Source organism: Gavialis gangeticus, unplaced genomic scaffold, assembly GCF_001723915.1.
Source record: "Gavialis gangeticus isolate Ggan-Ray unplaced genomic scaffold, GavGan_comp1, whole genome shotgun sequence".
In the NCBI taxonomy this organism is placed as follows: Eukaryota; Metazoa; Chordata; order Crocodylia; family Gavialidae; genus Gavialis; species Gavialis gangeticus.
In genome coordinates this window covers 71,431,075-71,436,509 of record NW_017728994.1, presented here as the reverse complement: position 1 = coordinate 71,436,509, position 5,435 = coordinate 71,431,075, and the positions used below count along the sequence as shown (strand labels likewise).

The window sequence follows — 5,435 nt, the reverse complement described above, 5'->3', positions numbered from 1 at the left end:
AGCCCTGAGCTGCTTACCAGGGCAGATTTTGTATGGATGGGGCCAGGACAGGGCAGCTTTTTATACTGCTGGGGACAGCATAGGTGCTGGCCCCATGCTCTAGCTCCCCCTGGCTACAGATCCGGGAGGAGCCAGGCAGGGTCATTTTGCCCCAAGTGGCACAATTTGCTCCACAACAAAGTGCATGCCTGAGCACATGCACTGAGGCAAAAAGCCCTGGCTCAAATTTGCATCACTTCTATTTGAGCTGCTGCAAGCGCACGTGCTTGCATGTGTGGACACGCCCTATGGGGTGGTGTTTCTATTGAAATAAATAAACTGTACACTAACAACTTCAAAGCAGCTGTTTGAATTAACCATGTGACATGGGGGTGACAAAATTCAGACCCATTTAAGTTTCATAAATGTTGAAACATGCTTGTGGTTTGGTTAGGTCAAAGCTTACAGTTAGACTCTCTGGCCACACATAAATGAAGTTAAATTTTAAGAGCTGGAGTGATGGGCAGGACCACATCTGAATAAAGGGTAGTTTTAATGCAAATAAAACTAAACTACTAGTATAAATCTTCTGGAATCGTGGAACATTTGTGTGCTTTTTTATTACAGGATGTATTCAGAGTAATGACTAGCAAGAGAAAAAATCATCTCTCAAAGTGGAAAATTCAAGAAAACAGTCTAAAATAGATTGCTCGAGTTAATAGCATTTTTCAGTGTTTGAGGCTTGATTAGACAAAAAGCAGGAGCTGAATTCTTGGCAGAAATCATTGTGGCAGCTGTGAAACTGACAATGGAAAGTGAAAGTGAGTCCTGATATTATGGCACTAACAGATAGTAAGTCTGCCTCTCTTCTCCAGAAACAAAATGGTTCTACATGCTGATTCTTTGTTAATGTAGCTACAATATATAGACTGTAACAATAGTTTAAGGATTTGCTTTAGCAAATTGTGCCTTTCTGCCATCTATGTAGTGTTAGCCTAATTTCAGAAATGCCTGTACATCCAAACACAAAGAAGATACTTTAACCTTAACTTCCCTGTGTAGAATCTATATTGTCATTGAAAACCATCAAGGTAGACGGATGTCCCATTGGTTAGGGTACCAGACTTGTAGTTGGTACTTCTAGATTCAACTTCCTGCTCTTCCTGTGTGACTTTGACTTTGCAGAAGAGTAAACAGGGCAGCTTTGCACATGGGGCAGTGCTGGCTGCTGCACTACCAGTGGTAGGGGTGCAGTCAGCCACTAGCTGTGGCAGCAGCTATTTTTGTGTCCCTGCCCTACTCCCTCTCAAAGGTATCAGCCAGGGCTGCTGTCTCAGCTGCCCCCCATTCAGTTATGCTACTGTGATTTTGGCAAGTCACCTAGTCTTTGTGTACATCAGTTCTCTATCTGTAAAAGGGGGGTCCCTCCTCTACTTTAAGTGGGTGTAACAGAAAGAATTAGAGAATGTTAAGAGTGAGGCTACTGTGGTGATGAGATTCCTAAAATAGATGTTGCTATGTATGGTTTTCTCTAAGCAGCCTGAGTTCTCGGAGGTAATGCCTTTGTGGTTTGTGCCTGAAAACGTATCTATTTCTTTTTCTTAGTGTATTTTCAGACAGCAACTGCAGTTTCTGTCATGCTACAATCTGCATAGTTTGTGTTTATGGCCTCTTTTAACATGGTGTGTTTATGTATTTATGCACTTTTTGAACAATTTAAGTCACTTATGTAACATTGAGTGAGAATTATCTATACAGGCACCTACAAAAGCTTCATTGTCATAGTACCTGAGCAAATCCCAAGAATTAAAAAAGCAAAAAAGCTTTCATATCCTCTCTCTTCCTTGCCCACATGCACTGCCCAGATATCAATATCTTAGTGTGCTAGCTATCATAATCATTCCACCCCTGGGCACTTGCTTTGCTACAGCAAAGTACAGGTCAGGCCTTTTGTCACTGTACGGTGATTTCTCATGGTTTTCATGAATATCAGTAGTCCACTGTACTCATACAACATACATCCCAAAACAATGCAAGGGAGTTTCTAGAAGCATGGGGAAAAAATTAAGAAGTACACTAATGCAATGGTTTCACTAAGAAACCCCACAATAACAACAAAAATCAGTTACAGAAATGCAGTTAAGCTGTGAGCATATATAGGTGCCATAATTAAACAATTTTGGTCTTGTATGTTTGCCAGACTATTAATATAAATCCCATTTATTTGCCTTAGTAAACTATTCCTGGGCTCGTAAATATCTTACATTGATATATACAAAGGCAATTTCCACAAGGAAAATGCAAGACATTCTTTAGTGATAGTTAAGGAATTTTCCAGCTCATGAAATCTTTGTTTTCTGAAGTCAAACAAACAGTGATCATATGCATCCCAGTTCTTTGAATAAAAAATTCATATGCCTTGATAGTTCAATAAATAAAAATAGATAAAAATGCAATAAAAATAAAAAATGCAAATACCTTTTGTGTTCAGAGTCAAATGTGGTTTATTGGATAGATCTCCTCTAATGCTCATAGACAGTCCTGAAAAAGATTTCAAATGCATCATATACAAAACCATTCAATTTTCTCATTTGTACTGACAGAAGCTGAAAACATGGTCTCAGAACTGCAGACAGTTTCAGCATAATGCTGTAATTCTAGCCCCTCTGGAAAATGGTAAGTTCCATTTTTGTAAAGATTTAACAGTTATTAAAACATTTTTTCTCCATTTTTCCCTGAATAACAAATATTAAATATAATTTGTTTCATGTTAAAATATTAGCAAAGTAAGGTTTAGGAAAAATTCTCCACTGAGACAGAAGCACAATTATCATTAAAAAAAATATGGTTATACAGTTGCTTTTAATGCAAAAGTAAAAGAAGTCTTTCTCCATGAATAAAATGTACTTTAACCCATCAGGCAGATACTTAAGATGAGACAATTGTAGCTGTGCCCTTCTTTATCAGGCTATCACTTCTCACTCTAAAGTCGAAACCTAAGGTCATCAGTGAAATAAACATAACATAATAAAAATGATCAAAAGAGAATGAAGATTTCGGAATGCTTATATACATATACATATAAATAAATATACACACATACTGTGTGTATGTATGTATACACACACATACACACACACATATAAATATATACATACATATATATATATATATATATATATATATATATATAAAATGATTACAGAGAATGAAGATTTGGGTATGCTTATACACACACACACGTATACACATATTTATAGATAATATATATATAAAAGCATACCCAAATCTTCATTCTCTGTAATACATATATTACAGAGGATTACCATTTTATTCTATACACTTCTCGGCAGCAAAAGAGCTACTGTTATTTGACTTGAAACAAAAATCTGTTATAGCATATAAAGATTTATCTTCACCAAAACCTGCATGCCAGACCAATAGGCCATTAGGTCACAAAACAACGTGTACTCTCTTCATGTATTAATAAGGAGGATAGTGGCTCAGTTTTTTAAATGGCTTATGTCAGCATTGAGTCTATTTGGTGAAGTCCCACTAGTGCAGTACTGCTACTATGGCCTAGTACCCATGAAACCAGACACTGGTGAAGATTTCCTTCATCCTCCTTTCTAGCTTTCTTATCAGTTAAGATAAACAGTGATAAGATTAAAGAGCTGGGCTAAAAAATAACAAAGTATTAGAAATTGTCATGGTACCAAGGAACATGAAAACAAGAAAACTAGATTTAATTATCACTGAAGTCAGGAATACCTGGATAGGAAGCTGACTGACATTAAAATAGCATATAAATAAATAGCTACAGTTTTCAGCACATCCTTTTTTAAAGAAATGAAATAGTATGGAAGCTATCATATCCTACTTAACAGGCATTCTATTGGCAGGCTTTCAGTAGATAAAGGGTTACAGAAGAAGTAAAGAGCAACAGGCATTGCATTATGAGAGTCCCACTTCCTGTCTCAGAATGGTATTGAATTGATAAGCATATTGTTCTGTGACCCAGAAGAAACCATCAGTCATGTTAGCATTCACTACCGTACTTCAAGTGCCAACAGCACCTATTCAAGGAAAATAAGTGCTGCAGCTAGTAACCAGTTAGAAGTAGTACCGAAGGAAGAAGAAAGATGAGGCCAACTAAGTTCACACCATCCTTTACAAAAGTCACCATAAAATACTGAAATGTGGAGGTAAAAGTGGGAATTGGGAAATGGTGACAGACCCATTTTATGGAAGTTTTTATGTGCAATCATATATTAGCCTCTATATAACATTGCCAATGAGGGAACTGTAACATTTCTGCAAATTCATTCCTATGTCTATGTACATACGCAGAATTTTAGTTCTTATTCTTTTAGAGGAGAAGTCAGGCATTAACAGATAATGAAAATCCTAGATAGCTAAGCTTAAAGGTCTCATTCTCCCCAAGGAAAACATACCAAAAAGCCCACCAAAAACCTTTGAACAAATGTTGTATTATCATCTGACCCCGAACAGGAATGCAATTACAATGAAGACAGCAAAGTTTTGCTGATATCATGATCTAAAATAGTTCCCTTTCAGCATTTTTCCTCAACGTATCAATTTAAGAAGCAATTATCATCAATGCAATTATCTGACAGTTTGGCTTTAAAATGTGTGTCACTACGATAAGCCAATACCTTTTTAAAATGACAACAAGCTAATGAAATATAAACATATTGAAAATATGTTTAGAACAATGCAAATAGTTTGTATTCAATACAAAAGCAACATTTGAGCACTAATGCTTACATTTAAAAAAAGGCTAACTAATGTGCTAACATGGAAACGTGGTGGCAATACAGTCTAGAGTTACTGATTTCATCACAAGTTCAACAGTCTTCAATACTGGAAATGTTCAAGACAGTTATATTTGCAAATAATATTCTTGGCTAATGCTGAAGTAGTAATTGAAGTAAAACATAATAGAATACTTACCTGAAGAAAGAAGCAGCTATAGGCTTAAAAAAGAAAAAAAGGTTGGGCGGGGGAGAGAAATACATTTTCAAATGATGAGTACTCTGAAAGTAACAGAGTTAGGAAGTCCTCTAACACAAGCTGCTACATCAGATTATTTGTATTGCTGTAGTGCCAAAAAGCCTCATGCTGAAAGGAGGTCTCTAACATAACCAATCTCTTCATTCATGTAACAGAATTATGTACTCTAAAAGTTATTCCTATCTTCAATTAATTAATGGAAGGTACTGGTCTACCTTAGGCCTAGTTATTATACCTAGGATTTTCAATTAGTAATTAGCATTAACGTTAGCTTGACTTTAGAACAGTCACATGCTCAGATGAGCCGGGGCCTGGAGGACTGAAAGGTAAGAATGCCTTCCTCCCCTTCCAGGTGACCTCCTGGTTCCCCCCGTCCCTCCCCGCCCCCAGGGGTTCCCCCTGTTGCCCTCTGGACTGAGCCC

General features: G+C 36.9%; 1 protein-coding gene across 2 annotated transcripts in view; it reads right to left on the bottom strand.

Moving 5' to 3' along the window:
* PTPRE (protein tyrosine phosphatase, receptor type E) overlaps positions 1-5,435 on the bottom strand; it is a 235,412-nt gene that overhangs the window by 219,134 nt on the left and 10,843 nt on the right. For both annotated transcript variants that reach the window (XM_019502996.1, XM_019502997.1), the window contains exon 2: positions 2,458-2,520. The gene's annotated coding sequence lies outside the window, so the exon portion shown is untranslated. The remainder of the gene's footprint in view (positions 1-2,457; positions 2,521-5,435) is intronic.